General features: G+C 47.1%; 2 protein-coding genes across 3 annotated transcripts in view; both read right to left on the bottom strand.

Moving 5' to 3' along the window:
* The window catches only part of LOC121008516 (TBC1 domain family member 10B-like), a 959,042-nt gene that overhangs the window by 224,115 nt on the left and 711,649 nt on the right, over positions 1 to 23,278 (bottom strand). The window lies entirely within an intron of this gene.
* The window catches only part of LOC121008525 (phosphatidylserine decarboxylase proenzyme, mitochondrial-like), a 53,302-nt gene that overhangs the window by 17,326 nt on the left and 12,698 nt on the right, over positions 1 to 23,278 (bottom strand). The gene's annotated exons all lie outside the window — the stretch shown is intronic.

The following is a 23,278-nucleotide window of genomic DNA, read 5'->3' as shown; positions in this document are numbered from 1 at the left end:
AATTACTATATGGGGCAGTGTGGAGGAAATTACTATATGGGGCAGTGTGGAGGAAATTACTATATGGAGCAGTGTGGAGGAAATTACTATATGGGGCAGTGTGGGGGAAATTATTATACGGGGCAGTGTGGGGGAAATTACTATATGGGGAAGTGTGGGGGAAATTACTATATGGGGGAAGTGTGGGGGAAATTACTATATGGGGAAGTGTGGGGGAAATTACTATATGGGGAAGTGTGGGGGAAATTACTATATGGGGCAGTGTGGAGGAAATTACTATATGGGGGAAGTGTGGGGGAAATTACTATATGGGGCAGTGTGGAGGAAATTACTATACGGGGGCAGTGTGGGGGAAATTACTATATGGGGCAGTGTGGGGGAAATTACTATATGGGGCAGTGTGGGGGAAATTACTATATGGGGCAGTGTGGAGGAAATTACTATATGGGGCAGTGTGGGGGAAATTACTATATGGGGCAGTGTGGGGGAAATTACTATATGGGGCAGTGTGGGAGAAATTACTATATGGGGCAGTGTGGGGGAAATTACTATATGGGGCATTGTGGGGGAAATTACTATATGGGGCAGTGTGGGGGAAATTACTATATGGGGGAAATTACTATATGGGGGCAGTGTGGGGGAAATTACTATATGGGGGAAATTACTATATGGAGCAGTGTGGGGGAAATTACTATATGGGGCAGTGTGGGGGAAATTACTATATGGGGGCAGTGTGGGGGAAATTACTATATGGGGGAAATTACTATATGGGGGCAGTGTGGGAGAAATTACTATATGGGGCAGTGTGGGGGAAATTACTATATGGGGCAGTGTGGGGGAAATTACTATATGGGGGCAGTGTGGGGGAAATTACTATATGGGGCAGTGTGGGGGAAATTACTATATGGGGCAGTGTGGGGGAAATTACTATATGGGGGCAGTGTGGGAGAAATTACTATATGGGGCAGTGTGGGGGAAATTACTATATGGGGCAGTGTGGGGGAAATTACTATATGGGGCAGTGTGGGGGAAATTACTATATGGGGCAGTGTGGGGGAAATTACTATATGGGGCAGTGTGGGGGAAATTACTATATGGGGGCAGTGTGGGGGAAATTACTATATGGGGCAGTGTGGGGGAAATTACTATATGGGGCAGTGTGGGGGAAATTACTATATGGGGCAGTGTGGGGGAAATTACTATATGGGGCAGTGTGGGGGAAATTACTATATGGGGCAGTGTGGGGGAAATTACTATATGGGGGCAGTGAGGAGGAAATTACTATATGGAGCAGTGTGGAGGAAATTACTATATGGGGCAGTGTGGGGGAAATTACTATATGGGGCAGTGTGGGGGAAATTACTATATGGGGCAGTGTGGGGGAAATTACTATATGGGGCAGTGTGGGGGAAATTACTATATGGGGCAGTGAGGAGGAAATTACTATATGGAGCAGTGTGGAGGAAATTACTATATGGGGCAGTGTGGGGGAAATTACTATATGGGGCAGTGTGGGGGAAATTACTATATGGGGCAGTGTGGGGGAAATTACTATATGGGAGCAGTGTGAGGGAAATTACTATATGGGGCAGTGTGGAGGAAATTACTATATGGAGCAGTGTGGAGGAAATTACTATATGGGGCAGTGTGGGGGAAAATACTATATGGGGCAGTGTGGGAGAAATTACTATATGGGGCAGTGTGGGGGAAATTACTATATGGGGCAGTGTGGGGGAAATTACTATATGGGGCAGTGTGGGGGAAATTACTATATGGGAGCAGTGTGAGGGAAATTACTATATGGGGCAGTGTGGAGGAAATTACTATATGGAGCAGTGTGGGGGAAATTACTACATGGGGCAGTGTGGAGGAAATTACTATATGGGGCAGTGTGGAGGAAATTACTATATGGAGCAGTGTGGGGGAAATTACTATATGGGGGCAGTGTGGGGGAAATTACTATATGGGGCAGTGTGGGGGAAATTACTATATGGGGGCAGTGTGGGGGAAATTACTATATGGGGCAGTGTGGGGGAAATTACTATATGGAGCAGTGTGGGGGAAATTACTATATGGAGCAGTGTGGGGGAAATTACTATATGGAGCAGTGTGGGGGAAATTACTATATGGGGCAGTGTGGGGGAAATTACTATATGGGGGCAGTGTGGGGGAAATTACTATATGGAGCAGTGTGGGGGAAATTACTATATGGGGCAGTGTGGGGGAAATTACTATATGGGGCAGTGTGGGGGAAATTACTATATGGGGCAGTGTGGGGGAAATTACTATATGGGGGCAGTGAGGGGGAAATTACTAAATGGGGGCAGTGTGGAGGAAATTACTATATGGAGCAGTGTGGGGGAAATTACTATATGGGGCAGTGTGGGGGAAATTACTATATGGGGGCAGTGAGGGGGAAATTACTATATGGGGGCAGTGTGGGGGAAATTACTATATGGGGCAGTGTGGAGGAAATTACTATATGGAGCAGTGTGGGGGAAATTACTATATGGGGCAGTGTGGGGGAAATTACTATATGGGGCAGTGTGGGGGAAATTACTATATGGGGCAGTGTGGGGGAAATTACTATATGGAGCAGTGTGGGGGAAATTACTATATGGGGGCAGTGTGGAAGAAATTACTATATGGGGGAAATTACTATATGGGAGCAGTGTGGGGGAAATTACTATATGGGGCAGTGTGGGGGAAATTACTATATGGGGCAGTGTGGGGGAAATTACTATATGGGGCAGTGTGGGGGAAATTACTATATGGGGCAGTGTGGAGGAAATTACTATATGGAGCAGTGTGGGGGAAATTACTATATGGAGCAGTGTGGGGGAAATTACTATATGGGGCAGTGTGGGGGAAATTACTATATGGGGCAGTGTGGAGGAAATTACTATATGGAGCAGTGTGGGGGAAATTACTATATGGAGCAGTGTGGGGGAAATTACTATATGGGGCAGTGTGGGGGAAATTACTATATGGAGCAGTGTGGGGGAAATTACTATATGGAGCAGTGTGGAGGAAATTACTATATGGGGCAGTGTGGGGGAAATTACTATATGGAGCAGTGTGGGGGAAATTACTATATGGGGCAGTGTGGAGGAAATTACTATATGGAGCAGTGTGGGGGAAATTACTATATGGAGCAGTGTGGGGGAAATTACTATATGGGGCAGTGTGGAGGAAATTACTATATGGAGCAGTGTGGGGGAAATTACTATATGGAGCAGTGTGGGGGAAATTACTATATGGGGCAGTGTGGGGGAAATTACTATATGGGGCAGTGTGGGGGAAATTACTATATGGGGGCAGTGTGGGGGAAATTACTATATGGGGCAGTGTGGGGGAAATTACTATATGGGGCAGTGTGGGGGAAATTACTATATGGAGCAGTGTGGGGGAAATTACTATATGGGGCAGTGTGGGGGAAATTACTATATGGGGCAGTGTGGAGGAAATTACTATATGGAGCAGTGTGGGGGAAATTACTATATGGGGCAGTGTGGAGGAAATTACTATATGGGGCAGTGTGGGGGAAATTACTATATGGAGCAGTGTGGGGGAAATTACTATATGGAGCAGTGTGGGGGAAATTACTATATGGGGCAGTGTGGGGGAAATTACTATATGGGGGGAGTGTGGGGGAAATTACTATATGGGGCAGTGTGGGGGAAATTACTATATGGGGGGAGTGTGGGGGAAATTACTATATGGGGCAGTGTGGGGGAAATTACTATATGGAGCAGTGTGGGGGAAATTACTATATGGGGCAGTGTGGGGGAAATTACTATATGGGGCAGTGTGGGGGAAATTACTATATGGAGCAGTGTGGGGGAAATTACTATATGGGGGCAGTGTGGAAGAAATTACTATATGGGGGAAATTACTATATGGGGCAGTGTGGGGGAAATTACTATATGGAGCAGTGTGGGGGAAATTACTATATGGAGCAGTGTGGGGGAAATTACTATATGGGGCAGTGTGGGGGAAATTACTATATGGGGCAGTGTAGGGAAATTACTATATGGGGGCAGTGTGGAGGAAATTACTATATGGGGCAGTGTGGGGGAAATTACTATATGGGGCAGTGTAGGGAAATTACTATATGGAGCAGTGTGGAGGAAATTACTATATGGGGCAGTGTGGGGGAAATTACTATATGGGGCAGTGAGGAGGAAATTACTATATGGGGCAGTGTGGGGGAAATTACTATATGGGGCAGTGAGGAGGAAATTACTATATGGGGCAGTGTGGGGGAAATTTCTATATGGGGCAGTGTGGGGGAAATTACTATATGGGGCAGTGTGGGGGAAATTACTATATGGGGCAGTGTGGGGGAAATTACTATATGGGGCAGTGTGGGGGAAATTACTATATGGGGCAGTGTGGGGGAAATTACTATATGGGGCAGTGTGGGGGAAATTACTATGTGGGGCAGTGTGGGGGAAATTACTATATGGGGCAGTGTGGGGGAAATTACTATGTGGGGCAGTGTGGGGGAAATTACTATGTGGGGCAGTGTGGGGGAAATTACTATATGGGGCAGTGTGGGGGAAATTACTATATGGGGCAGTGTGGGGGAAATTACTATATGGGGGCAGTGTGGGGGAAATTACTATATGGGGCAGTGTGGGGGAAATTACTATATGGGGCAGTGTGGGGGAAATTACTATATGGAGCAGTGTGGGGGAAATTACTATATGGGGGCAGTGTGGAAGAAATTACTATATGGGGGAAATTACTATATGGGAGCAGTGTGGGGGAAATTACTATATGGGAGCAGTATGGGGGAAATTACTATATGGAGCAGTGTGGGGGAAATTACTATATGGGGGAAATTACTATATGGGAGCAGTGTGGGGGAAATTACTATATGGGGGCAGTGTGGGGGAAATTACTATATGGGGCAGTGTGGGGGAAATTACTATATGGGGCAGTGTGGGGGAAATTGCCCCATATAGTAATTTCCCCCACACTGCCCCATATAGTAATTTCCCCCACACTGCCCCCATATAGTAATTTCCCCCACACTGCCCCATATAGTAATTTCCCCCACACTGCTCCATATAGTAATTTCCCCCACACTGCCCCATATAGTAATTTCCTCCACACTGCCCCATATAGTAGTGTGGGGGAAATTACTATATGGAGCAGTGTGGGGGAAATTACTATATGGGGCAGTGTGGGGGAAATTACTATATGGGGGCAGTGTGGAAGAAATTACTATATGGGGGAAATTACTATATGGGGCAGTGTGGGGGAAATTACTATATGGGGGCAGTGTGGAAGAAATTACTATATGGGGGAAATTACTATATGGAGCAGTGTGGGGGAAATTACTATATGGGGCAGTGTGGGGGAAATTACTATATGGAGCAGTGTGGGGGAAATTACTATATGGGGGCAGTGTGGAAGAAATTACTATATGGGGGAAATTACTATATGGGGCAGTGTGGAGGAAATTACTATATGGGGCAGTGTGGGGGAAATTACTATATGGAGCAGTGTGGAGGAAATTACTATATGGGGCAGTGTGGGGGAAATTACTATATGGGGCAGTGTGGAGGAAATTACTATATGGGGCAGTGTGGGGGAAATTACTATATGGGGCAGTGTGGGGGAAATTACTATATGGAGCAGTGTGGGGGAAATTACTATATGGGGCAGTGTGGGGGAAATTACTATATGGGGCAGTGTGGGGGAAATTACTATATGGGGCAGTGTGGGGGAAATTACTATATGGAGCAGTGTGGGGGAAATTACTATATGGGGAAGTGTTGGGGGAAATTACTATATGGAGCAGTGTGGAGGAAATTACTATATGGGGCAGTGTGGAGGAAATTACTATATGGGGCAGTGTGGGGGAAATTACTATATGGGGCAGTGTGGGGGAAATTACTATATGGAGCAGTGTGGAGGAAATTACTATATGGGGCAGTGTGGGGGAAATTACTATATGGAGCAGTGTGGGGGAAATTACTATATGGGGCAGTGTGGGGGAAATTACTATATGGGGCAGCGTGGGGGAAATTACTATATGGGGCAGTGTGGGGGAAATTACTATATGGGGCAGTGTGGAGGAAATTACTATATGGGGCAGTGTGGGGGAAATTACTATATGGGGCAGTGTGTGGGGAAATTACTATATGGGGCAGTGTGGAGGAAATTACTATATGGGGCAGTGTGGGGGAAATTACTATATGGGGCAGTGTGGGGGAAATTACTATATGGGGGCAGTGTGGGGGAAATTACTATATGGAGCAGTGTGGGGGAAATTACTATATGGAGCAGTGTGGGGGAAATTACTATATGGGGGCAGTGTGGGGGAAATTACTATATGGGGGCAGTGTGGGGGAAATTACTATATGGAGCAGTGTGGGGGAAATTACTATATGGAGCAGTGTGGGGGAAATTACTATATGGAGCAGTGTGGAGGAAATTACTATATGGAGCAGTGTGGAGGAAATTACTATATGGGGCAGTGTGGAGGAAATTACTATATGGGGCAGTGTGGGGGAAATTACTATATGTAGCAGTGTGGGGGAAATTACTATATGGAGCAGTGTGGGGGAAATTACTATATGGGGCCGTGTGGGGGAAATTACTATATGGGGGCAGTGTGGGGGAAATTACTATATGGGGCAGTGTGGGGGAATTTACTATATGGGGCAGTGTGGGGGAAATTACTATATGGGGCAGTGTGGGGGAAATTACTATATGGGGGCAGTGTGGGGGAATTTACTATATGGGGCAGTGTGGGGGAAATTACTATATGGAGTAGTGTGGGGAAATTACTATATGGGGCAGTGTGGGGGGAATTACTATATGGAGCAGTGTGGGGGAAATTACTATATGGGGCAGTGTGGAGGAAATTACTATATGGGGCAGTGTGGGGGAAATTACTATATGGAGCAGTGTGGGGGAAATTACTATATGGGGCAGTGTGGAGGAAATTACTATATGGGGCAGTGTGGGGGAAATTACTATATGGGGCCGTGTGGGGGAAATTACTATATGGGGGCAGTGTGGGGGAAATTACTATATGGGGGCAGTGTGGAGGAAATTACTATATGGGGGCAGTGTGGAGGAAATTACTATATGGAGCAGTGTGGGGGAAATTACTATATGGGGCAGTGTGGAGGAAATTACTATATGGGGGCAGTGTGGGGGAAATTACTATATGGGGCAGTGTGGGGGAATTTACTATATGGGGCAGTGTGGGGGAAATTACTATATGGAGTAGTGTGGGGGAAATTACTATACGGGGCAGTGTGGGGGAAATTACTATATGGGGCAGTGTGGGGGAAATTACTATATGGGGCAGTGTGGGGGAAATTACTATATGTAGCAGTGTGGGGGAAATTACTATATGGGGCAGTGTGGGGGAAATTACTATATGGGGGAAATTACTATATGGGGCAGTGTAGGGAAATTACTATGTGGGGGCAGTGTGGGGGAAATTACTATATGGGGCAGTGTGGGGGCAAATTACTATATGGGGCAGTGTGGGGGAAATTACTATATGGGGCAGTGTAGGGAAATTACTATATGGGGGCAGTGTGGGGGAAATTACTATATGGGGCAGTGTGGGGGAAATTAATATATGGGGCAGTGTGGGGGAAATTAATATATGGGGCAGTGTGGGGGAAATTACTATGTGGGGGCAGTGTGGGGGAAATTACTATATGGGGCAGTGTGGGGGAAATTACTATATGGGGCAGTGTGGGGGAAATTACTATATGGGGCAGTGTGGGGGAAATTACTATATGGGGGCAGTGTGGGGGAATTTACTATATGGGGCAGTGTGGGGGAAATTACTATATGGAGCAGTGTGGGGGAAATTACTATATGGAGCAGTGTGGGGGAAATTACTATATGGGGGCAGTGTGGGGGAAATTACTATATGGGGCAGTGTGGGGGAAATTACTATATGGAGCAGTGTGGGGGAAATTACTATATGGGGCAGTGAGGGGGACATTACTATATGGGGCAGTGTGGGGGAAATTACTATATGGGGGCAGTGTGGGGGAAATTACTATATGGGGCAGTGTGGAGGAAATTACTATAGGGGGGCAGTGTGGGGGAAATTACTATATGGGGCAGTGTGGGGGAAATTACTATATGGGGCAGTGTGGGGGAAATTACTATATTGGGGCAGTGTGGGGGAAATTACTATATGGGGGCAGTGTGGGGGAAATTACTATATGGGGCAGTGTGGGGAAATTACTATATGGGGGCAGTGTGGGGGAAATTACTATATGGGGCAGTGTGGGGGAAATTACTATATGGAGCAGTGTGGGGGAAATTACTATATGGGGCAGTGAGGGGGACATTACTATATGGGGCAGTGTGGGGGAAATTACTATATGGGGCAGTGTGGAGGAAATTACTATATGGGGCAGTGTGGGGGAAATTACTATATGGGGCAGTGTGGGGGAAATTACTATATGGAGCAGTGTGGAGGAAATTACTATATGGGGCAGTGTGGGGGAAATTACTATATGGAGCAGTGTGGGGGAAATTACTATATGGGGCAGTGTGGGGGAAATTACTATATGGGGCAGCGTGGGGGAAATTACTATATGGGGCAGTGTGGGGGAAATTACTATATGGGGCAGTGTGGAGGAAATTACTATATGGGGCAGTGTGGGGGAAATTACTATATGGGGCAGTGTGTGGGGAAATTACTATATGGGGCAGTGTGGAGGAAATTACTATATGGGGCAGTGTGGGGGAAATTACTATATGGGGCAGTGTGGAGGAAATTACTATATGGGGCAGTGTGGGGGAAATTACTATATGGGGCCGTGTGGGGGAAATTACTATATGGGGGCAGTGTGGGGGAAATTACTATATGGGGCAGTGTGGGGGAATTTACTATATGGGGCAGTGTGGGGGAAATTACTATATGGAGTAGTGTGGGGAAATTACTATATGGGGCAGTGTGGGGGGAATTACTATATGGAGCAGTGTGGGGGAAATTACTATATGGGGCAGTGTGGGGGAAATTACTATATGGGGCAGTGTGGAGGAAATTACTATATGGAGCAGTGTGGGGGAAATTACTATATGGAGCAGTGTGGGGGAAATTACTATATGGGGCAGTGTGGGGGAAATTACTATATGGGGCAGTGTGGAGGAAATTACTATATGGAGCAGTGTGGGGGAAATTACTATATGGAGCAGTGTGGGGGAAATTACTATATGGGGCAGTGTGGGGGAAATTACTATATGGAGCAGTGTGGGGGAAATTACTATATGGAGCAGTGTGGGGAAATTACTATATGGAGCAGTGTGGGGGAAATTACTATATGGAGCAGTGTGGAGGAAATTACTATATGGGGCAGTGTGGGGGAAATTACTATATGGAGCAGTGTGGGGGAAATTACTATATGGGGCAGTGTGGAGGAAATTACTATATGGAGCAGTGTGGGGGAAATTACTATATGGAGCAGTGTGGGGGAAATTACTATATGGGGCAGTGTGGAGGAAATTACTATATGGAGCAGTGTGGGGGAAATTACTATATGGAGCAGTGTGGGGGAAATTACTATATGGGGCAGTGTGGGGGAAATTACTATATGGGGCAGTGTGGGGGAAATTACTATATGGGGGCAGTGTGGGGGAAATTACTATATGGGGCAGTGTGGGGGAAATTACTATATGGGGCAGTGTGGGGGAAATTACTATATGGAGCAGTGTGGGGGAAATTACTATATGGGGCAGTGTGGGGGAAATTACTATATGGGGCAGTGTGGAGGAAATTACTATATGGAGCAGTGTGGGGGAAATTACTATATGGGGCAGTGTGGGGGAAATTACTATATGGGGCAGTGTGGAGGAAATTACTATATGGGGCAGTGTGGGGGAAATTACTATATGGAGCAGTGTGGGGGAAATTACTATATGGGGGAAATTACTATATGGGAGCAGTGTGGGGGAAATTACTATATGGGGGCAGTGTGGGGGAAATTACTATATGGGAGCAGTGTGGGGGAAATTACTATATGGGGCAGTGTGGAGGAAATTACTATATGGGGCAGTGTGGGGGAAATTACTATATGGAGCAGTGTGGGGGAAATTACTATATGGGGCAGTGTGGGGGAAATTACTATATGGGGCAGTGTGGAGGAAATTACTATATGGAGCAGTGTGGGGGAAATTACTATATGGAGCAGTGTGGGGGAAATTACTATATGGAGCAGTGTGGGGGAAATTACTATATGGGGCAGTGTGGGGGAAATTACTATATGGGGGGAGTGTGGGGGAAATTACTATATGGGGCAGTGTGGGGGAAATTACTATATGGGGGGAGTGTGGGGGAAATTACTATATGGAGCAGTGTGGGGGAAATTACTATATGGAGCAGTGTGGGGGAAATTACTATATGGGGCAGTGTGGGGGAAATTACTATATGGGGCAGTGTAGGGAAATTACTATATGGGGGCAGTGTGGGGGAAATTACTATATGGGGGCAGTGTGGGGGAAATTACTATATGGGGGAAATTACTATATGGGGGCAGTGTGGGAGAAATTACTATATGGGGCAGTGTGGGGGAAATTACTATATGGGGCAGTGTGGGGGAAATTACTATATGGGGCAGTGTGGGGGAAATTACTATATGGGGCAGTGTGGGGGAAATTACTATATGGGGGCAGTGTGGGGGAAATTACTATATGGGGCAGTGTGGGGGAAATTACTATATGGGGCAGTGTGGGGGAAATTACTATATGGGGGCAGTGTGGGAGAAATTACTATATGGGGCAGTGTGGGGGAAATTACTATATGGGGCAGTGTGGGAGAAATTACTATATGGAGCAGTGTGGGGGAAATTACTATATGGGGCAGTGTGGGGGAAATTACTATATGGGGCAGTGTAGGGAAATTACTATATGGAGCAGTGTGGGGGAAATTACTATATGGGGCAGTGTGGGGGAAATTACTGTATGGGGCAGTGTGGGGGAAATTACTATATGGGGCAGTGTAGGGAAATTACTATATGGGGGCAGTGTGGGGGGAATTACTATATGGGGCAGTGTGGGGGAAATTACTATATGGGGTAGTGTGGAGGAAATTACTATATGGGAAAGTACTATATGGAGCAGTGTGGGGGAAATTACTATATGGGGCAGTGTGGAGGAAATTACTATATGGGGCAGTGTGGGGGAAATTACTATATGGGGCAGTGAGGAGGAAATTACTATATGGGGCAGTGTGGGGGAAATTTCTATATGGGGCAGTGTGGGGGAAATTACTATATGGGGCAGTGTGGGGGAAATTACTATATGGGGCAGTGTGGGGGAAATTACTATATGGGGCAGTGTGGGGGAAATTACTATATGGGGCAGTGTGGGGGAAATTACTATATGGGGCAGTGTGGGGGAAATTACTATGTGGGGCAGTGTGGGGGAAATTACTATATGGGGCAGTGTGGGGGAAATTACTATGTGGGGCAGTGTGGGGGAAATTACTATGTGGGGCAGTGTGGGGGAAATTACTATATGGAGCAGTGTGGGGGAAATTACTATATGGGGCAGTGTGGAGGAAATTACTATATGGAGCAGTATGGGGGAAATTACTATATGGGGCAGTGTGGGGGAAATTACTATATGGGGCAGTGTGGGGGAAATTACTATATGGAGCAGTGTGGGGGAAATTACTATATGGGGGAAATTACTATATGGGAGCAGTGTGGGGGAAATTACTATATGGGGGCAGTGTGGGGGAAATTACTATATGGAGCAGTGTGGGGGAAATTACTATATGGGGGAAATTACTATATGGGGGCAGTGTGGGGGAAATTACTATATGGGGGCAGTGTGGGGGAAATTACTATATGGGGCAGTGTGGGGGAAATTACTATATAGTAATTTCCTCCACACTGCCCCATATAGTAATTTCCCCCACACTGCCCCATATAGTAATTTCCCCCACACTGCTCCATATAGTAATTTCCCCCACACTGCCCCATATAGTAATTTCCTCCACACTGCCCCATATAGTAGTGTGGGGGAAATTACTATATGGAGCAGTGTGGGGGAAATTACTATATGGGGCAGTGTGGGGGAAATTACTATATGGGGGCAGTGTGGAAGAAATTACTATATGGGGGAAATTACTATATGGGGCAGTGTGGGGGAAATTACTATATGGGGGCAGTGTGGAAGAAATTACTATATGGGGGAAATTACTATATGGAGCAGTGTGGGGGAAATTACTATATGGGGCAGTGTGGGGGAAATTACTATATGGAGCAGTGTGGGGGAAATTACTATATGGGGGCAGTGTGGAAGAAATTACTATATGGGGGAAATTACTATATGGGGCAGTGTGGAGGAAATTACTATATGGGGCAGTGTGGGGGAAATTACTATATGGAGCAGTGTGGAGGAAATTACTATATGGGGCAGTGTGGGGGAAATTACTATATGGGGCAGTGTGGGGGAAATTACTATATGGGGCAGTGTGGGGGAAATTACTATATGGGGCAGTGTGGGGGAAATTACTATATGGAGCAGTGTGGGGGAAATTACTATATGGGGCAGTGTGGGGGAAATTACTATATGGAGCAGTGTGGGGGAAATTACTATATGGGGGCAGTGTGGAAGAAATTACTATATGGGGGAAATTACTATATGGGGCAGTGTGGAGGAAATTACTATATGGGGCAGTGTGGGGGAAATTACTATATGGAGCAGTGTGGAGGAAATTACTATATGGGGCAGTGTGGGGGAAATTACTATATGGGGCAGTGTGGGGGAAATTACTATATGGGGCAGTGTGGGGGAAATTACTATATGGGGCAGTGTGGGGGAAATTACTATATGGAGCAGTGTGGGGGAAATTACTATATGGGGCAGTGTGGGGGAAATTACTATATGGGGCAGTGTGGGGGAAATTACTATAAGGGGCAGTGTGGGGGAAATTACTATATGGGGCAGTGTGGGGGAAATTACTATATGGGGCAGTGTGGGGGAAATTACTATATAAGGTAGTGTGGGGGAAATTACTATATGGAGCAGTGTGGGGGAAATTACTATATGGGGCAGTGTGGGGGAAATTACTATATGGGGCAGTGTGGGGGAAATTACTATATGGGGAAGTGTTGGGGGAAATTACTATATGGAGCAGTGTGGAGGAAATTACTATATGGGGCAGTGTGGAGGAAATTACTATATGGGGCAGTGTGGGGGAAATTACTATATGGGGCAGTGTGGGGGAAATTACTATATGGAGCAGTGTGGAGGAAATTACTATATGGGGCAGTGTGGGGGAAATTACTATATGGAGCAGTGTGGGGGAAATTACTATATGGGGCAGTGTGGGGGAAATTACTATATGGGGCAGCGTGGGGGAAATTACTATATGGGGCAGTGTGGGGGAAATTACTATATGGGGCAGTGTGGAGGAAATTACTATATGGGGCAGTGTGGGGGAAATTACTATATGGGGCAGTGTGTGGGGAAATTACTATATGGGGCAGTGTGGAGGAAATTACTATATGGGGCAGTGTGGGGGAAATTACTATATGGGGCAGTGTGGGGGAAATTACTATATGGGGCAGTGTGGGGGAAATTACTATATGGGGGCAGTGTGGGGGAAATTACTATATGGAGCAGTGTGGGGGAAATTACTATATGGAGCAGTGTGGGGGAAATTACTATATGGGGGCAGTGTGGGGGAAATTACTATATGGGGGCAGTGTGGGGGAAATTACTATATGGAGCAGTGTGGGGGAAATTACTATATGGAGCAGTGTGGGGGAAATTACTATATGGAGCAGTGTGGAGGAAATTACTATATGGGGCAGTGTGGGGGAAATTACTATATGGAGCAGTGTGGAGGAAATTACTATATGGGGCAGTGTGGAGGAAATTACTATATGGGGCAGTGTGGGGGAAATTACTATATGTAGCAGTGTGGGGGAAATTACTATATGGAGCAGTGTGGGGGAAATTACTATATGGGGCCGTGTGGGGGAAATTACTATATGGGGGCAGTGTGGGGGAAATTACTATATGGGGCAGTGTGGGGGAATTTACTATATGGGGCAGTGTGGGGGAAATTACTATATGGGGCAGTGTGGGGGAAATTACTATATGGGGGCAGTGTGGGGGAATTTACTATATGGGGCAGTGTGGGGGAAATTACTATATGGAGTAGTGTGGGGAAATTACTATATGGGGCAGTGTGGGGGGAATTACTATATGGAGCAGTGTGGGGGAAATTACTATATGGGGCAGTGTGGAGGAAATTACTATATGGGGCAGTGTGGGGGAAATTACTATATGGGGCCGTGTGGGGGAAATTACTATATGGGGGCAGTGTGGGGGAAATTACTATATGGGGGCAGTGTGGAGGAAATTACTATATGGGGGCAGTGTGGAGGAAATTACTATATGGAGCAGTGTGGGGGAAATTACTATATGGGGCAGTGTGGAGGAAATTACTATATGGGGGCAGTGTGGGGGAAATTACTATATGGGGCAGTGTGGGGGAATTTACTATATGGGGCAGTGTGGGGGAAATTACTATATGGAGTAGTGTGGGGGAAATTACTATACGGGGCAGTGTGGGGGAAATTACTATATGGGGCAGTGTGGGGGAAATTACTATATGGGGCAGTGTGGGGGAAATTACTATATGTAGCAGTGTGGGGGAAATTACTATATGGGGCAGTGTGGGGGAAATTACTATATGGGGGAAATTACTATATGGGGCAGTGTAGGGAAATTACTATGTGGGGGCAGTGTGGGGGAAATTACTATATGGGGCAGTGTGGGGGCAAATTACTATATGGGGCAGTGTGGGGGAAATTACTATATGGGGCAGTGTAGGGAAATTACTATATGGGGGCAGTGTGGGGGAAATTACTATATGGGGCAGTGTGGGGGAAATTAATATATGGGGCAGTGTGGGGGAAATTACTATGTGGGGGCAGTGTGGGGGAAATTACTATATGGGGCAGTGTGGGGGAAATTACTATATGGGGCAGTGTGGGGGAAATTACTATATGGGGGCAGTGTGGGGGAAATTACTATATGGAGCAGTGTGGGGGAAATTACTATATGGAGCAGTGTGGGGGAAATTACTATATGGGGGCAGTGTGGGGGAAATTACTATATGGGGCAGTGTGGGGGAAATTACTATATGGAGCAGTGTGGGGGAAATTACTATATGGGGCAGTGAGGGGGACATTACTATATGGGGCAGTGTGGGGGAAATTACTATATGGGGGCAGTGTGGGGGAAATTACTATATGGGGCAGTGTGGAGGAAATTACTATAGGGGGGCAGTGTGGGGGAAATTACTATATGGGGCAGTGTGGGGGAAATTACTATATGGGGCAGTGTGGGGGAAATTACTATATGGGGCAGTGTGGGGGAAATTACTATATGGGAGCAGTGTGGGGGAAATTACTATATGGGAGCAGTGTGGGGGAAATTACTATATGGGGCAGTGTAGGGGAAATTACTATATGGGGCAGTGTGGGGGAAATTACTATATGGGGGCAGTGTGTGGGAAATTACTATATGGGGGCAGTGTGGGGGAAATTACTATATGGGGGCAGTGTGGGGGAAATTACTATATGGGGGCAGTGTGGGGGAAATTACTATATGGGGCAGTGTGGGGGAAATTACTATATGGGGGCAGTGTGGGGGAAATTACTATATGGGGCAGTGTGGGGGAAATTACTATATGGGGCAGTGTGGGGGAAATTACTATGTGGGGGCAGTGTGGGGGAAATTACTATATGGGGCAGTGTGGGGGAAATTACTATATGGGGCAGTGTGGGGGAAATTACTATATGGGGGAAATTACTATATGGGGCAGTGTAGGGAAATTACTATGTGGGGGCAGTGTGGGGGAAATTACTATATGGGGCAGTGTGGGGGCAAATTACTATATGGGGCAGTGTGGGGGAAATTACTATATGGGGCAGTGTAGGGAAATTACTATATGGGGGCAGTGTGGGGGAAATTACTATATGGGGCAGTGTGGGGGAAATTAATATATGGGGCAGTGTGGGGGAAATTACTATATGGGGGCAGTGTGGGGGAAATTACTATATGGGGCAGTGTGGGGGAAATTAATATATGGGGCAGTGTGGGGGAAATTACTATGTGGGGGCAGTGTGGGGGAAATTACTATATCGGGCAGTGTGGGGGAAATTACTATATGGGGCAGTGTGGGGAAATTACTATATGGGGGCAGTGTGGGGGAAATTACTATATGGGGCAGTGTGGGGGAAATTACTATATGGAGCAGTGTGGGGGAAATTACTATATGGGGCAGTGTGGGGGAAATTACTATATGGAGCAGTGTGGGGGAAATTACTATATGGGGGCAGTGTGGGGGAAATTACTATATGGGGCAGTGTGGAGGAAATTACTATATGGGGCAGTGTGGGGGAAATTACTATATGGGGGCAGTGTGGGGGAAATTACTATATGTAGCAGTGTGGGGGAAATTACTATATGGAGCAGTGTGGGGGAAATTACTATATGGGGGCAGTGTGTGGGAAATTACTATATGGGGGCAGTGTGGGGGAAATTACTATATGGGGCAGTGTGGGGGAATTTACTATATGGGGCAGTGTGGGGGAAATTACTATAAGGGGCAGTGTGTGGGAAATTACTATATGGGGCAGTGTGGAGGAAATTACTATATGGGGGCAGTGTGGGGGAAATTACTATATGGGGCAGTGTGGGGGAAATTACTATATGGGGCAGTGTGGGGGAATTTACTATATGGGGCAGTGTGGGGGAAATTACTATAAGGGGCAGTGTGTGGGAAATTACTATATGGGGCAGTGTGGAGGAAATTACTATATGGGGGCAGTGTGGAGGAAATTACTATATGGGGCAGTGTGGGGGAAATTACTATATGTAGCAGTGTGGGGGAAATTACTATATGGAGCAGTGTGGGGGAAATTACTATATGGGGGCAGTGTGGAGGAAATTACTATATGGAGCAGTGTGGGGGAAATTACTATATGGGGCAGTGTGGAGGAAATTACTATATGGGGCAGTGTGGGGGAAATTACTATATGGGGCAGTGTGGGGGAAATTACTATATGGGGGCAGTGTGGGGGAAATTACTATATGGGGCAGTGTGGGGGAATTTACTATATGGGGCAGTGTGGGGGAAATTACTATATGGGGCAGTGTGGGGGAAATTACTATATGGGGGCAGTGTGGGGGAAATTACTATATGGGGGCAGTGTGGGGGAAATTACTATATGGAGCAGTGTGGGGGAAATTACTATATGGAGCAGTGTGGGGGAAATTACTATATGGAGCAGTGTGGGGGAAATTACTATATGGAGCAGTGTGGGGGAAATTACTATATGGGGGCAGTGTGGGGGAAAATTACTATATGGGGCAGTGTGGGGGAAATTACTATATGGAGTAGTGTGGGGGAAATTACTATACGGGGCAGTGTGGGGGAAATTACTATATGGGGCAGTGTGGGGGAAATTACTATATGGGGGCAGTGTGGGGGAAATTACTATATGGGGCAGTGTGGGGGAAATTACTATATGTAGCAGTGTGGGGGAAATTACTATATGGGGCAGTGTGGGGGAAATTACTATGTGGGGGCAGTGTGGGGGAAATTACTATATGGGGCAGTGTGGGGGAAATTACTATATGGGGCAGTGTGGGGGAAATTACTATATGGGGGAAATTACTATATGGGGCAGTGTAGGGAAATTACTATGTGGGGGCAGTGTGGGGGAAATTACTATATGGGGCAGTGTGGGGGCAAATTACTATATGGGGCAGTGTGGGGGAAATTACTATATGGGGCAGTGTAGGGAAATTACTATATGGGGGCAGTGTGGGGGAAATTACTATATGGGGCAGTGTGGGGGAAATTAATATATGGGGCAGTGTGGGGGAAATTACTATGTGGGGGCAGTGTGGGGGAAATTACTATATCGGGCAGTGTGGGGGAAATTACTATATGGGGCAGTGTGGGGAAATTACTATATGGAGCAGTGTGGGGGAAATTACTATATGGGGCAGTGTGGGGGAAATTACTATATGGAGCAGTGTGGGGGAAATTACTATATGGGGCAGTGAGGGGGACATTACTATATGGGGCAGTGTGGGGGAAATTACTATATGGGGGCAGTGTGGGGGAAATTACTATATGGGGCAGTGTGGAGGAAATTACTATAGGGGGGCAGTGTGGGGGAAATTACTATAGGGGGGCAGTGTGGGGGAAATTACTATATGGGGGCAGTGTGGGGGAAATTACTATATTGGGGCAGTGTGGGGGAAATTACTATATGGGGCAGTGTGGGGGAAATTACTATATGGGGCAGTGTGGGGGAAATTACTATGTGGGGGCAGTGTGGGGGAAATTACTATATGGGGCAGTGTGGGGGAAATTACTATAGGGGGGCAGTGTGGGGGAAATTACTATATGGGGGCAGTGTGGGGGAAATTACTATATGGGGGCAGTGTGGGGGAAATTACTATATGGGGCAGTGTGGGGGAAATTACTATATGGGGCAGTGTGGGGGAAATTACTATGTGGGGGCAGTGTGGGGGAAATTACTATATGGGGCAGTGTGGGGGAAATTACTATATGGGGCAGTGTGGGGGAAATTACTATATGGGGGAAATTACTATATGGGGCAGTGTAGGGAAATTACTATGTGGGGGCAGTGTGGGGGAAATTACTATATGGGGCAGTGTGGGGGCAAATTACTATATGGGGCAGTGTGGGGGAAATTACTATATGGGGCAGTGTAGGGAAATTACTATATGGGGGCAGTGTGGGGGAAATTACTATATGGGGCAGTGTGGGGGAAATTACTATGTGGGGGCAGTGTGGGGGAAATTACTATATGGGGCAGTGTGGGGGAAATTACTATATGGGGCAGTGTGGGGGAAATTACTATATGGGGGAAATTACTATATGGGGCAGTGTAGGGAAATTACTATGTGGGGGCAGTGTGGGGGAAATTACTATATGGGGCAGTGTGGGGGCAAATTACTATATGGGGCAGTGTGGGGGAAATTACTATATGGGGCAGTGTAGGGAAATTACTATATGGGGGCAGTGTGGGGGAAATTACTATATGGGGCAGTGTGGGGGAAATTAATATATGGGGCAGTGTGGGGGAAATTACTATGTGGGGGCAGTGTGGGGGAAATTACTATATCGGGCAGTGTGGGGGAAATTACTATATGGGGCAGTGTGGGGAAATTACTATATGGGGGCAGTGTGGGGGAAATTACTATATGGGGCAGTGTGGGGGAAATTACTATATGGAGCAGTGTGGGGGAAATTACTATATGGGGCAGTGTGGGGGAAATTACTATATGGAGCAGTGTGGGGGAAATTACTATATGGGGCAGTGAGGGGGACATTACTATATGGGGCAGTGTGGGGGAAATTACTATATGGGGGCAGTGTGGGGGAAATTACTATATGGGGCAGTGTGGAGGAAATTACTATAGGGGGGCAGTGTGGGGGAAATTACTATAGGGGGGCAGTGTGGGGGAAATTACTATATGGGGGCAGTGTGGGGGAAATTACTATATTGGGGCAGTGTGGGGGAAATTACTATATGGGGGCAGTGTGGGGGAAATTACTATATGGGGGCAGTGTGGGGGAAATTACTATATGGGGCAGTGTGGGGGAAATTACTATATGGGAGCAGTGTGGGGGAAATTACTATATGGGACAGTGTGGGGGAAATTACTATATGGGACAGTGTGGGGGAAATTACTATATGGGGCAGTGTGGGGGAAATTACTATATGGGGGCAGTGTGGGGGAAATTACTATATGGGGCAGTGTGGGGGAAATTACTATATGGGGGCAGTGTGGGGGAAATTACTATATGGGGCAGTGTGGGGGAAATTACTATATGGAGCAGTGTGGGGGAAATTACTATATGGGAGCAGTGTGGGGGAAATTACTATATGGGACAGTGTGGGGGAAATTACTATATGGGGCAGTGTGGGGGAAATTACTATATGGGGGCAGTGTGGGGGAAATTACTATATGGAGCAGTGTGGGGGAAATTACTATATGGGGGCAGTGTGGGGGAAATTACTATATGGGGGCAGTGTGGGGGAAATTACTATATGGGGCAGTGTGGGGGAAATTACTATATGGGGGCAGTGTGGGGGAAATTACTATATGGGGCAGTGTGGGGGAAATTACTATATGGGGCAGTGTGGGGAAATTACTATATGGGGCAGTGTGGAGGAAATTACTATATGGGGATAGTGTGGGGGAAATTACTATATGGGGGCAGTGTGGGGGAAATTACTATATGGGGCAGTGTGGGGGAAATTAATATATGGGGCAGTGTGGGGGAAATTACTATGTGGGGGCAGTGTGGGGGAAATTACTATATCGGGCAGTGTGGGGGAAATTACTATATGGGGCAGTGTGGGGAAATTACTATATGGGGGCAGTGTGGGGGAAATTACTATATGGGGCAGTGTGGGGGAAATTACTATATGGAGCAGTGTGGGGGAAATTACTATATGGGGCAGTGTGGAGGAAATTACTATATGGGGCAGTGTGGGGGAAATTACTATATGGGGCCGTGTGGGGGAAATTACTATATGGGGGCAGTGTGGGGGAAATTACTATATGGGGCAGTGTGGGGGAATTTACTATATGGGGCAGTGTGGGGGAAATTACTATATGGGGCAGTGTAGGGAAATTACTATATGGGGGCAGTGTGGGGGAAATTACTATATGGGGCAGTGTGGGGGAAATTACTATGTGGGGGCAGTGTGGGGGAAATTACTATATGGGGCAGTGTGGGGGAAATTACTATATGGGGCAGTGTGGGGGAAATTACTATATGGGGGAAATTACTATATGGGGCAGTGTAGGGAAATTACTATGTGGGGGCAGTGTGGGGGAAATTACTATATGGGGCAGTGTGGGGGCAAATTACTATATGGGGCAGTGTGGGGGAAATTACTATATGGGGCAGTGTAGGGAAATTACTATATGGGGGCAGTGTGGGGGAAATTACTATATGGGGCAGTGTGGGGGAAATTAATATATGGGGCAGTGTGGGGGAAATTACTATGTGGGGGCAGTGTGGGGGAAATTACTATATCGGGCAGTGTGGGGGAAATTACTATATGGGGCAGTGTGGGGAAATTACTATATGGGGGCAGTGTGGGGGAAATTACTATATGGGGCAGTGTGGGGGAAATTACTATATGGAGCAGTGTGGGGGAAATTACTATATGGGGCAGTGTGGGGGAAATTACTATATGGAGCAGTGTGGGGGAAATTACTATATGGGGCAGTGAGGGGGACATTACTATATGGGGCAGTGTGGGGGAAATTACTATATGGGGGCAGTGTGGGGGAAATTACTATATGGGGCAGTGTGGAGGAAATTACTATAGGGGGGCAGTGTGGGGGAAATTACTATAGGGGGGCAGTGTGGGGGAAATTACTATATGGGGGCAGTGTGGGGGAAATTACTATATTGGGGCAGTGTGGGGGAAATTACTATATGGGGGCAGTGTGGGGGAAATTACTATATGGGGGCAGTGTGGGGGAAATTACTATATGGGGCAGTGTGGGGGAAATTACTATATGGGAGCAGTGTGGGGGAAATTACTATATGGGACAGTGTGGGGGAAATTACTATATGGGACAGTGTGGGGGAAATTACTATATGGGGCAGTGTGGGGGAAATTACTATATGGGGGCAGTGTGGGGGAAATTACTATATGGAGCAGTGTGGGGGAAATTACTATATGGGGCAGTGTGGGGGAAATTACTATATGGAGCAGTGTGGGGGAAATTACTATATGGGAGCAGTGTGGGGGAAATTACTATATGGGACAGTGTGGGGGAAATTACTATATGGGGCAGTGTGGGGGAAATTACTATATGGGGGCAGTGTGGGGGAAATTACTATATGGAGCAGTGTGGGGGAAATTACTATATGGGGGCAGTGTGGGGGAAATTACTATATGGGGGCAGTGTGGGGGAAATTACTATATGGGGCAGTGTGGGGGAAATTACTATATGGGGGCAGTGTGGGGGAAATTACTATATGGGGCAGTGTGGGGGAAATTACTATATGGGGCAGTGTGGGGAAATTACTATATGGGGCAGTGTGGAGGAAATTACTATATGGGGATAGTGTGGGGGAAATTACTATATGGGGCAGTGTGTGGGAAATTACTATATGGGGCAGTGTGGGGGAAATTACTATATGGGGCAGTGTGGGGGAAATTACTATGTGGGGGCAGTGTGGGGGAAATTACTATATGGGGCAGTGTGGGGGAAATTACTATATGGGGGCAGTGTGGGGGTGTTTCTATTAGGGGACATTATTTTTGGGGACACTATACAGGCATTATTACCTGGAGCACAATATAGGGTGTTATTATTACTGGGGGCACTCTAGGGGACATTATAGCTGCTGTAGACACTGTAGGCAGCCTCTTTGCGCAGCGCTGTCCATGTGATAGCACTGCGCTCGGTATTACAGCTCAGCCCCAATCACTCAGATGGGACAGAGCTGCACCGAGACCATGTGAACGATGTCATACGGCCCAGGAAGAGACTGTGACGCTCACGAAGCACCGCAGCCTCTTCATACAGAAAAAAAACTAAACCAAAAAGGGGGGGGGGGGGGGCCCGAGTTGTGTAGTCAGCCCCGGGCCTATCATGCACTTATTCCGCCCCTGGTGACGCTGCCCCCATGAGCTGTGAGGACACTAGGTCATGCAAACACCCTAACTGCCTGGTTTCTTATGGCCTCTCAGGAACGCTCGGCCTGCAGTCTCCTTGCCTCGAAACCTCTTGGGGTGCATTGGTGCCTGATCACCTCCTGCGCTTACTGGGGGAGACATACACCGATTTCATTAACACCCGTCAGGTGAAATCTGCTGATAAACAGACTGCATCAACATGTCAGGATTCATCACTGTGGCCTGAAAGATGGTTCCCATAGTGTGCCCTGCTCCTAACGTCAGAAAGCTGCAGTAAAGCCTCTCCCTCAGACAGCGGAGAAGGAATGGCTTTGCATGCCACACTGATGGGCATGTGTGTCAGGGGCCATTTTCTGTGCAGGTGAGGAAGGGGTTAAGAAGAGATGACTGCGGTACTTGATGAGCTGCTGCCACCATAACAGCAGTGATATAGAATTATAATGGAAGCGTGCAGATCGGAGTCCGCCAGCGCTGCAGCCTCTGAGGAATGTCTAGGGCAGTGGTGGCAAACCTATGGCACGGGTGCCAGAGGTGGCACTCAG

Source organism: Bufo bufo, chromosome 7, assembly GCF_905171765.1.
Source record: "Bufo bufo chromosome 7, aBufBuf1.1, whole genome shotgun sequence".
NCBI classification, from domain to species: domain Eukaryota; kingdom Metazoa; phylum Chordata; class Amphibia; order Anura; family Bufonidae; genus Bufo; species Bufo bufo.
The sequence above is the reverse complement of the archived record's forward strand: the minus strand, read 5'-3'. Positions and strand labels throughout refer to the sequence as shown.